General features: G+C 34.4%; 1 non-coding gene across 1 annotated transcript; it reads left to right on the top strand.

Moving 5' to 3' along the window:
* Nucleotides 1-8,304: 8,304 nt before the first annotated feature.
* On the top strand, nucleotides 8,305-8,468 carry LOC141496716 (U1 spliceosomal RNA). Its single transcript, XR_012471119.1, has one exon. It is a non-coding gene; the product is annotated as a U1 spliceosomal RNA (small nuclear RNA).
* Nucleotides 8,469-13,011: the final 4,543 nt, after the last annotated feature.

The following is a 13,011-nucleotide window of genomic DNA, read 5'->3' as shown; positions in this document are numbered from 1 at the left end:
GACAACAAAAATCAGCCCCAAACCCTAGACATTTAAACCAAAACACAAGTGTATGTATTCTGAATATGTTTTTTCAATAGCAGACACATAGAATTTACCTTTAGAAAAACAACCTATGTGTTTTTGAATTTTTAACTCTTTTAGTTATAAATAAAGAATGTATTTCTTAAACAAAAATTAAATAACCTTTCAGTCAGTTAGATAGGAAAAATGTAAACTATTAGGTTATACTATAGCTCAGTCTCCTGGGAACCCTATAAGATTGGGTTCTCTAACATAATCCAAGACCTGATGTGACCTGTTTACAAATTTTTTCCCTTTACTAGGTAATATGATCCCATTGTTTCAAATGTCATATAATTTGAATTTATAATTCTTATGCCATGATATCTTTGAGTTTTAACATAATTTAGAATAGCTTTGTGTAGGATTATTTTTCTTGTTTGAGCTACAAGTGCATGCATATATATATGTATATCAGTTGAATGTAAAACCAAATTTAAATTTTAAAACTCTGATTTTAAAAAATTGTATATTTTTTTCTTCTGGGCTGGATGGTAGCCTGAGCTGAAATGAGCCTTTGCTTTCAGAGTGACTATTGCCTGTTCATCTGTCTGTCATCATGTTGCTCTGCTCTATTCTGCTCATCTCTGAATAGTATGGAGGAGGTGGGAGTTGAGTACAGAGATTGTGTGATACATACATAGAAAATTACATTGTAATTTTTCTGAGGATTCACAGATTTGTATCTCCAGGTCTAGAGTTTCAACTTATCTACTAAACTCTGACCATCTTGAGACTTCTGGTTCTCTATCTTTCCCCTATGGTTATCCCCGAAGAGTATACTCTGTCCTCATTCTCAGAGAAGAAGACTATGTGAAAAGAGTTATCAGATTTTCAGATAAGAGCAAGGTAGGTGGGTAAAGTCAAAATCAAAAAAATCCTTAACAGGATAGACTACTAGGTGACCTCTTATAACATAGATAAATGTAAAAACTAATAGTTTCATTTTTAAAAACTGACTTTGTAGGTACAAGATGAAGGAAGTATGGCTACTACTAAATTCTCTGAAAAAGATCTGGAGGTTTTAATGAACTGCAGGTTTGTTATTTATCAATGAATGTGGTATATTAGATATCTCCTCTGCCAAGCTAATGAAACTTTGACAGATTTGAAAAGTATAGCAACATTTAAGAAGAAGATGGTCCTACTATATACTATGCTCTGGTCACTCAGTCTGGAGTCATGGTTTTGGTTTGTGGTGCCTCACTTAAGGAAAGATGAAATTAAGATGAAAGATGTCCAGAAAAGGGACGAAAAGAATGGTGAAGGTCATGGAGATAATACCATGAATGTTCCTCAGTTGAAGGAACTGGAGATGTCTAAACTGAATGAGAAAAGATTTGAGGAGGGAATGTAGAAGGAACAGCAGGGGTATAGTTATCTTCAAATATTTGAAGAACTATCACATATAAGAAGAATGATGATCATTCTACTTGTCCCCAGAGAACAGAATTAGGAGCAACAAGCCCAGAGTATAGAGATACATTTCAGCTAGATAGAAGAAAAAAACTTCCTAATATGTAGAATATCTAAAAGTAGAAAGGACTATGAAAGGAGGGAATGGATTCCTTCTACTGATGGTACTCTAAGAAAAGCTTGATGACTACTTTGAGATTTTGAAGAAGTAAATCCATTTAGGCACAGCTTGGACAAAATGTCCTTTAAAGATTCTGTGTCATTTTGTGACTTAACCAAGCTAACCATACTATCCAAGCAAACCATATGTCCTTGTAGCAGTTATCCACGATTGATAATAATAATAATAATGAAAGTAAATCAGGCACCATGCTAAGTGCTTTACAAATATCTCATTTGAACCTCATCACAACCTTTTGGTAGGTAGGCACTGATTTTATCCTCATTTTACAACTGAGGATAGTGAGGAAAACAAAGGTTAAGTTATACTCACTCTCTTCTCACATTTGCCCTTTGCCTTCCTCTTCAGTGACACTTCAGTCCAAATAATTTATTCTCCATTTTAGTAGTAGGTGTAGTAGAAGTAGTAGTAGTAGTAGTAGTAGTAGTAGTAGTAGTAGTAGTAGTAGTAGTAGTAGTAGTAGTAGTAGTAGTAGTAGTAGTAGTAGTAGTAGTAGTAGTAGTGATGTTGGTAGTAGTAGTAACTGATATTTATTTTGCATTTTAGGGATCACAGATCTAGAAGGGGCTCTGGAGGTGGTCTTAGAAATCATCCAATCCAACCTTCTCACTTTACAGATAAGGTTCTGGAAATCTAAATAATTTGCCCAATATCACAAAATGTCAGAGGCAAGTCTTGAAACTTTGAAGTACTATATAAAATGAACTATTAACATCTGTGGGGGGGAAGGCATCTTGCCATCTTCTTGTAATATAAAGTTGATGATTTTCTCCTTATTATGATGCTAGATCTCTCCCTAAAGACCTCCTCTGATATTTCATTATCATGTGAATATGACTCATCCTTCAGGTTGTGTGACCCACAAAATAGAGGAGTAACTACATATATTTTCTAATCTTCATGATCTTCTAAACTATGAATTACTCACAAAAGTTCAAGTAATTTCAGTTTCTTCATGGTCTAAGTCCCCAAGAAAGCTAATGAGATAATGAGATTAACCAACAGTAGAGAAATTAATTCCTCGTCCCTAACACCCATTTAATCTCCCCTCACATATATACCCTTCTCTGGCAAGATTACCCATGCTGACCTATGGTTATGCAACAAAACTCAACTCTGCCCTCCTACCCACCCTGTACCAAAGAGAACATATCTTCCTGGAAGTACAGATGGTAACATATTGTGGTGCAACAATGCTCAGTCAAAGAACTGAAGCGTAGAAGGAAATAGGATCAGCACCATTCAAGAGATTTACACTCTATAGGAGAAAAGTAAACTAATATAAGTATACACAAAATATGTAACCATTTACTACAGTGTGGTAGTATTGTAATATTGCTACCTATGGGGAAAAAGAGTCACAGATTCTTGAAAAAATATGACATTTTCATGACATGGTCCATTCTGGGGAAAGCTCCATGTAATGAAAAGGAAAAGAAATTACATTTTTACTCATTTTTCTTTAAATTGCTTCTTGTTTCATTTATACTATGTAATTATGATTCCCTGGGTTAGGGGTTAACTTTTTGGCTCTTTTAGTTTCCTTTTAGCATTGTTCCTGACACAGTTGGAATTTAATAAGTGCTTATTGAATGACAAATTAGTGACTGGGCCAAAACATTTTATTTTATATTTGCAATTTTTCAAAACTAATCTGCTATTCATAGTAAACAAGTTATGTATTTATTTCTTTCAATAGTATGTTTTTAATCTATAATTTACTAGATATTTGTAATATATATTATGTCATGAATTTTAAAAATTTGCTATTTAACACATGAATTATAATTTATTATTTTGATTATATGAGATTGAAAGCCTTTTGATAAGTAAAATTAATATATCCAGTATAAAGAGAGAGAGGAAGTTTAATAGAGTAAAAATGATGTAAAAAAATATACCTGATCAGGGTTTAATATCAAAGATATATGGAGAAAATGAAGCAAATATATGAGTAAAAGTCATTTTCCATTGAATGGGTGATCAAAGGATAAGGAATAAATAGTTCTCAAAACAAGAAATACACACTATTAACTATATAAAATCTTACTCCAAATCACTATTAATATCTGAAATCCAAACTGAAGTAAGTCAGAGGTGTGTGACCAACAGCAAATGGCAAAGATAACAAAATACGGGAATAACAAATGCCGAGGATCCTGGAAATAATGGAATAATACACTGCTCATGGAATTGTGAAGAAATTCAAAAATTTTAGGAGGCAATTTAGAATTATACTTTTAAGAAGTGACTTAAGTATCTCTATTCTTTGACCTAGAAGTTCCACTAATGGTCATATATCACAGAGTGTTTAATAATATAAATAAAAGTTTTCATAAATAACAAAATATTTAGAGTAACACTTTTGTAGCATCAATGGATCAATATATTGTAATATCTGAATACAATGGAAGAACTAATTCAAGGTAAGAATGCTGGATATGAGAACTTTGAGAAAATTTATATGAACTGATGCAATGTGAAAGAGACTGAATCAGGAAAACAACATCCACAATGACTATACCAATATAATTAGAAAGGAGAACCTCCTAAAGTGGAAGAACTTAATGCTGTGAAATCATAAGGACCAAGTTAACTGCAAAGAAGTCATGAAAATGATCCCTCTGACGGGAATTCAGAGAGGCCTGGAAGGATTTGCAATGAACTGATGCTGAGTGAGATGAACAGAACCAGAAAAACATTGTATCAGCAATGTGGGAGTGATGTTCAACCTTGATGAACTTGTTCATTCCATCAGTGCAACAACCAGGGACAATTTTGGGCTGTCTGCAATGAAGAATACCATCTGTATCCAGATAAAGAGCCATGAAGTTTGAACAAATTTCAAGGACTATTCCCTTTAATTTAGGAAAAAAAAACAGATATCTTATCATTTGATCTTGTTATCTCATACTTTTTGTTTCTTCCTTAAGGATGTGATTTCTCTCTCATCACACTCAATTTGGATCAATGTACAACTTGGAAACAGAATAAAGAGGGACAGATTGCTTTCTGTGGTGGGGGAGAGGGAAGTAAGATTGGGAGAAAAATTGTAAAACTCAAAACTCAAATAAAATCTTTAAAAATTTTTTATAAAAGAAAATGATCCCTCAACCTTTATTTGGAAAAGTGAGTTTTCTAAATCAATCCCTCCAATCCTGACATTTCATGGGAAATTTATATTTCTGACTGCATATTGGACATTCTATCTCTCCCACCTTCTGGACACTTAATCTTCCCTTGCCTTTATCTCTTATGCTCCTACCATTCTAACTGATCCTTCTTTGAGGTCTTTTCCCTAACACCTCTTCCTACTTTCCTAACATACTCACCAAGCAACATCTCAAAAACAACTTGTTCTAACTTCTACTAAGGCTAACCTTAGTAGCCTAATCCTAAATAAATGGGAACAATACCTTCTCTAGGCATACTCATCTCATTCATTTTTATTTGATTAATTTAAAAGTCTACCTTTTCTACAACTTGAAAAGACTATAAATTGTCTTTTGCTTATTTTTGCATTCCCAGCACTTAGCACTGTCTGGTCTATGGAAGGCACTTGTTTATAGACAGACATATATATGTGCCATGTATAAAGATTCTCTCTGTCTCTTTATCTGTCTGTCTGTCTGTTTCTCTCTCCCACACACACAATTTATCATGTGTGTCTGTCTATGAGTATTCACAGGAAGTACTTAATTAAGGGTCTGTAGTGCTGATAGATGTCTTTCTCTAGAGAAATGAGTAGTTCTCCAAATATCTACTTTACTTCTATTCTCTATGGAGTGCACAGTGTCCATGACACTTTTCAGTCATGTACCTCTAGTAAAAAAATCAATGCACATTGTGCTTCTGTGGATGAGTCTATTTATAGGTGTTATTTTTCACTCCTTTCCTCAGCTGTTTTAAGTCACAAGTTCTGGCACAAAAGTAAATAGATGCTCCCTGGCAGAGACTGAGGACTATGAACTGTATCATCTGCTTTTGAGAAGGTTGAACACTTGAGGAAGGGCTAATGGACTCATTCAAGTCATCTTGGTCATAATATTTATAAAGAGGGAAAATTTACAGTATAGAACTCAGTAACATTTCCTGTATTAAAATTGTTTGGGGTCCCAGAGAGAGACTTCTTTTATTCATTTGTTTGGGCTTTTTGTCATTCCTTCATTCAACAAACAATCATTAAATTGGTAGTTACACAAATATCTGTTTAGAATTTTCAACAATCTCTGAGAAATATACAGAGAATCATGGAATTTTACTTTTGGGAATGACTTTAAACATTACGTAGACCAAACCCCCCTCTTATTTTACAAATAAAGAAATTAAGACTGAGAGAGGTGGGAAATTGGCTTTCACTTTGAAATTTCTTTCAGGAGATGACTGGTGGATTCTTTCTATATTTTCTCTTTGATCTTTAGTTCTAATAGAGCTAAGCAATTTTCTAGGGTTTTTTGAAAGTGGTATTCATTTTTTTAATCATAATTTTCCAAAATGTTGAAGATTATTAAATGATTTTTCCTAGACCTTTTTTATTCTAATTCAATTTTTCATGTAAATACCTCACATATTCTTCAAATTTTTTAGGGTTCAGTCAGTGTTGATTTTAATTTTTTATGTTGCTTTCTTATGAGTAATTAATTTCTTTTTGCTTCATTCTGTTTTCAAGGAACTCACTACTACTTGAGTCATGCTTCCGTCTTCTGTTTCAAACTATTTATTCTCTTTTCAGTTTTTCCCCATAATGATCTCTTATTTCTTTCTCTACAGCTCTCCTTGTACCCACTGTGGAGTAATTTTCATCTTCTTCGTTTATGGAAATAACTCTCCCAAAGTCATATAATTTGTGTGACCAAATTTTGTAATGATCTGCCTTGATTGTTGCCCCCATAAATTGGAGTTATTCAACTCTACCCACTCTGACCTGACCTAAGATTCTAAGTTTTGTCAATTTTACTTCCACAATGTTTATTGCATTCATCATCTTCTCTGCGATCAAGTGGGACATCATTCTATCATCACCTCTCACTGGAAGTTTGTAGTGGCCTTTTAAATGAATTATCTGTTTCTAGTTCCTTTCTATTTAAACCTATCATTCATATGGCTATGAAATTAATGCATCTAAAGCATAAGTCTAATCAAGTCTTCCTCTCTCTCTCTCTCTCTCTGGTTATTATTAGGATAATCCATAAATAAAAATAAAAAACAAAATAAAATAAAATAAACAGGCATATTGATACACCACTAATGAAGCTGTGAGTTGGTCCAGCCATTCTGAAAAGTAATTTGGAAGTATGCCTCAAATACTACTAAATTTAAAGTGTGACCTAACAACTCTCATAGCATATAAGAAACATAGAAATTGGCTAGTTTTTGAGACTTTTAGTAACTCACCTTCTGTGAAAGACTTATTAAAAGATATGTGATGTAGAACCTATATTAGATTGCTTTCTGTTGGGGGAGAGGGAAAGTGAGGGAGGGAGGGAGAAAATATAAAATTCCAAACCTTGCAAAAAAATGATTGGTAAAAACCATCATGGCATATTATTGGAAAAACAAATAAATAAAAATGTTTAAATTAGAAAAAAGAGATGTGTGAAAGGGTTAAGATCTCCACTTGTTGATAAAGGATACAGGTTGACAAGAATACAGGTCTATTAGGATACCTTTGTAAATCATTTTTTGTTGACACCATAGAAATAAAGGAAAATATGCTGCATTGGGATTTTTCCTTAATGATGCAGTACCACAAAGAAAGTAGCATTGTAAATAATACAAACAGTCCAAGTGCAAATTAGTTCTTTTCCTAACCATCATGGAAAGATGCTTTGGGATGCTTTTTGCTATAGCCAAGCTTTTTTTTTAATTGTGCTCAGTAAAAGTTGTAAGACACAAAATCTGTTGTTTATTTACAGTTGTAAATTAAGAAGTCAGCTTTATGGTGGTTCATTATAAAAAAATTTCCTTATGTTATTGTAATGTGACCCACTGACAGGTATTCTAGTTTGAAGGGGATGATCTCGATCTTGTAAATACAATTACATTTTGATATATACAAAAGGTTCTCCATGTTCATGATTTTTGTGATTTTCATTTTGAATATTCAAGACATGGTTAGAGTGCCAACCCATTGCAATGCCCAAGAAGTGGCTATATTTTATTTTACTTAATGTGACATAAAGCTCCTAGAAGAGATTAGAGATGGATGTTTTGCACCTGTAATGATAGTGCCACATACTTTAATCTCAAATGTACTTGTTAGTATTAGTTGGGGGTTGAGGGGTAGAGTGGAGTGAGAATGGATGAAGTGGGCAAGGTATCTTTCAATAAGAAGAGACACAGGGCCTCTTCAAGTTTCAATAATTTTGGCACACAGATGTATATCAATTATAACAATATAGATTAGCAATCTCTCTGTCTGGAATGAAACCAACTAATTGGATATATACATCTTAGCATGAAATATTTAAATGATTATAACATCTAGCTGAGGTTTCTCAGAGCTATGATTTTGTGGAGTGAAGGTATTAGGAGAGGTAATTTTGAAGCAGGGACTAAGAAAAGGTGGCAGAAAATTCTTCAATTTCCCCCCCAATGATTATCTTGGTAAGATAAGTTCCAGGAACTATTAGAAAAGTGGGAGACAACTTATCTGACAGGGTTGACTCCATGAAAATGAAAATGGTTTCCCCAGGGGAGGCTTTATCCATTGCACTTTGGAAGAGCTGACCCTGGTGATTTCCCCAAATACAGGAACTTAACTGTATGATTTGTGGTAATGGGGGGATTGTATTTGTGTTCTCCTCTGTTTTTAAAAAAGGTGGAAGAAAAGAAACATAAAAGTGAAGGCATCAAATAAGACCACTACTTTGCAATTTTCCTGAGGGCTCTGAAAACCATCTCAAGAGTCAGTGTGCTATATAGAGCTTGACTATATCCAAGTTAAAATATCAAATAGTTTGTAAGTCCAAGTTCTGTCACTTTTTAGTTATAGACTCTTGGACAAAGACTGCCAAGACTTCATTTTCCTTCTCCACTAAAGGAATGGGTTGAATTTGAAGCTTCCCTGATGGTTCTAGATATTGGATGTTCCATGTTCTCAGGTTTCTTCTACTGCTAACATTTGCACCTTCATTGTTTTAAGGACCCTCCTAACTCCATTTTCCTATGGTCTATGAAGATTCTTTCATACTCTGACATTCCATGATCCTATGATTCATTGAAAGACTAGAAATCCCTACTTCTCACCCAGGGTCTTCCTCAGCAATCCCTGTTATGGCCTTACTACAGAGAAAGAGAAAATGAAAATGCCTCATGCCTTCTCCTTCCCCTCCTCCCCCGCTTTCTTTATAGGCTATTGTAGGATTGGAAAATTCTTCCATCCCATGGAAAATGCAAAGGGGCTATTGCATTTTTTAGCCAACTGTTTGTATGAAAGACAAATAGAAGTTCTATTTTATAAAAACCAAACTACCCAAATTAAACTTTATTATATTGACATGTACGGTTGATAGTTTGTTTTTCTTATTTTTTAAAATAAAATTAACTTCACTCTTTTGCCATTTTCATACTAGTTTGAATGAGAATCACTTTGAATCAACATAATGAAGAAAACAGCTGGTAGTAAGGTGCATAATTCATGGGGAGGGCTTTTGGAGTATAATATCTTCATGATTTTGGCTTAGAATTGATTGTTTTTAGCAAGTAGTTCAAACATCAGCAAGCTACCACAAGCAAGCCAAAAGCAAGATGATTATCAGTGGCAGGTGGGTTTATTACCACTAGGCAAAATGTCAAAATAATGGAAATTTGTCTTTGGTGCTTTTCCACCTCCATTTTTTTGCCCCTCTCTGAGGTACTCTTTTACTGATCTCTCAATGTCTGAAGTTTAGTCCCTATATCTTTCTTCCCTATGTTGCCCATGTTCTAAAATTATACTCTCTTCCACTGTTTCAACAAAACTATCATTCCCTAAGTGCCAATGATACAAACTAGGCATTAAAATGAAGTGATTATCTGATTAAAGTTATTTTTATTGTGATATAAATGAATAATGAGTAATATTGTATAATATATTATATATAGTATATATGTTTTTATGCATACACACATATGTATTTGTAGGTATATATGTGTATATATGCATGAGATATATATATATATAAAATTAGAAATTTGTTCTTCCTATTATACCTAGATTAGAGGTTCAGTGGCAACTAAATGACATGGTAGATATAGACACTGGATCAAGAAGAGCTGAGTTCAAATCCTGCCTTAGATACTTACTAGATGTGTGACTCTAGGCAAGTCATTTAATGACACCAACCTCGCAAGGTTGTTGTGAGATAATAATAATAATAATAATAATAATAATAATAATAATAATAATAATATCATGAGAAAATTTTTTTAAAAGCCTAGTATATAATAATCACTTAAGAAAGTCTTTTTTCCTCCTCTCTCCTTTGATGGACCCCATTCCATTGTTGATTTGCATGGAAACTTTAATCCACTTTCTAATCTGGGCCATTCTTTAGCAGCCTGATGACTCTTGGTCCTGGGACCAAATAGTACAGACACCCAATCAGCTTTAGACTTAACTACTGTTCAAGAATCAGCTTCAGACTACCCAGTTATCTGAGTTTACAAGTTTGTAATGCCACATCACAACTTGACAGGCACAAACTCTTTACAAATTTCATCTGATTTGATCCTTACAATGCTCAGCAGGATCACAGTCAGTAAGTGTCTGAGGCCAGATTTGCACTCAGGTCTACCTGACTCTAGGCCTAGCTGCCACCATTTTAATACCATATTAATTGGGGGGGGGGGCACTACCTCATAAGTTTGACTCATTCAACTTGCAATTTGCTTAACTCCCGTATTTTTCCCCGAGTTTGCTAGCCACATCTTCCCTATCCACCCCACCCATTTGTGAATTGATATTTCACCAAATCACTTTGCAAATCTTAAAGCAATGTACTGATTTTTTGAATCCAGGTTTAGGGCAATCCATTTATCTCTTAAATTAGATTTGATTAAATTCAGCTCATTGTTCCAACTTGTTGAAATAGTTTTGCCATCATAATTCACATGCCTAATTAAATCACTGCCCTACTCAAAAAATTTATTCAGTTCTTCAGTACTGTGTGGTCAGACCACAATATCCATGCATTTGCATGGTCTAATTCTAATATGCCCTTCCAGTTTTGTCATAAAGCTGCCCTCCCATCCTTCCTATGTACTTATCAACTTGGAATACTAGTTAATCCTAAGACTCACCCTGCCATGTCCTACCTTCATGTATTTGTAAGCACTGTCTCCCATCCCTGGAATGAACTCTCTCTCTATTTGCAATTGTTTAAATCTGACTCTTCCCGAGCCCAACTAAAGTACCCTTTCTGTCCCTGCTCAGTCTCTTGTCCCTCAATTTATCTTTCCCATGTATTTTTCAGTTTAACATTTATCTTTATTTCTGTATTAGACTATAACTTGGGAACATTCGATACTGGTAGAATATTGGGAATGTGGGACTTCACACACACACACACAAACACACACATACACGGATGACTGTATAGTATATATAACTTTATTTCCTAATTTTGACAATGGGTATCAATGATTGACTAGGTTTTCCCCCAATTGATAGTTATACCAAATTTTCTTGAGTGGTTACAGATTTTGGAGTTTTATAACTGCCATGATATTATCAACAAGTAGGAACATATGGAGGACCTCACACTGTGTATAATTCCTCTTTAATATGTATGTACTCTGTGCTTTTCCATAACAATGGTGAACACTTCTATTAAGCTTCTGTCTCCTTGGTTTATACCACACTTGGTATTAATGATCAGAGGATACTTGAACAAGATTATGTTTATCATTTCTTTCTAGGAAGATAAATTGATATAAATTCAAAGGTGGGTAGATATGTGTAGATTCATATATGCTGAGAGACTTCTTTATAGGAAGCCTTTCAACTAGCATTTTGCTCTATTGAATAAAATATCTACTTTTTAAAAATCAACTAGCATTTAACTAGGTGAAATCATATATTTTCTAGATCTTTTAGTTTCAAATGAATTAATTATTATTATCACTGAATTCAATGAAGAGACATGATGGATGTGAACAAACTGTAACACACATATGAAAAGAAGGACTGCAACCAGAACCTGATAAAGAGATGTCTTTAAAGACATTTTTTTTTATCAAAAGAGAAAAACAGATTGTTCATGTGGGAGAACAAAGGAATAACAGTAGACGTTGTATGTTTTTATCTGGTATTCTCACAATACAGAAGAAAGTAAAGAAGGCCCTTAGCATATTGCCTGTTTTGTCTGTTTTAAGCTTCCAAGAGGGAAGACATAACCCTGATTGCCTCTCATCTCAGACCTTCTCCAGTCATCCTGATCTATATCTGACCACTGAACCCAGGTGGTTCCAGAAGAGAAAGTGAGACTGGTAACTTAGCACAGCATACCCTTACTTAAATCCAATTCACTTGCTTGTCATGACATGACCCCTCTCATATCATGGTCTTCTTTGAGAATGAAAGGCAAATGTCATCAGTGGGAGGACATGGACAGAACTGATAAACATAGATGAGTTGCAGTCTGTATCTGTACATGTCCCATTCCCTTCTCTTCATCCCTTTTCAGGCTCTTAGCCCCTCTTCCCACCATATTTTCAGTATGAGACGCTAATTGCTCTTCCTGTCTCCAACTTCATCTCCTCCAAACTCCATCTTCCCCATCAACCACACAACTGCCAAGTTGCAGGATTATTTATTATATGCTCCTGTTCAAAAAACCCTATATTTCCATATTGCCTTTTGGATAAAATAAAAACTCAACCAATCAATCAATCATTAAATATTTATTAAAAGTCTATAATGTGCTAGGAGCTGGGGGGGCTATAAAAAAGAGGTAAAACCAATCCCTTTCTGGAATAAGCTTTCAGTCTAATGGGGGGGGCCAATATGCAAACAGATATATACAAAACAAGTTATATACAGGATAAATAGCATGTAATTAGCAGAAGGAAGGCACTGTAATTGAGAAAGTTTTCCATTTAGAAGGTGGGATTTTAATTGGGCTATAACAGAAGCCAGGTAGGACTATAGTTAGAGAAGAGGGAGAGTATTCTAGGAATAGGTAACAGTCAGACAAAATATCGAGAGCCAAAGGATGGAATGTCTTGTTCATGAGAAATCCAAAGGCCAGTGTCATTGGACTGAAGAGTACTTGTGGAGGACTAAGGTGTAAAATGACTGGAAAAGTAGGAGGAGACTAGGTTATGAAGGGCTTTAAATGTCAAATGGACATTTTTATTTGGTCCTGGAG

The sequence above is a fragment of the Macrotis lagotis genome, chromosome 8 (genome assembly GCF_037893015.1).
Source record: "Macrotis lagotis isolate mMagLag1 chromosome 8, bilby.v1.9.chrom.fasta, whole genome shotgun sequence".
Lineage (NCBI taxonomy): Eukaryota > Metazoa > Chordata > Mammalia > Peramelemorphia > Peramelidae > Macrotis > Macrotis lagotis.
This window is presented reverse-complemented; position numbering and strand designations above follow the sequence as displayed.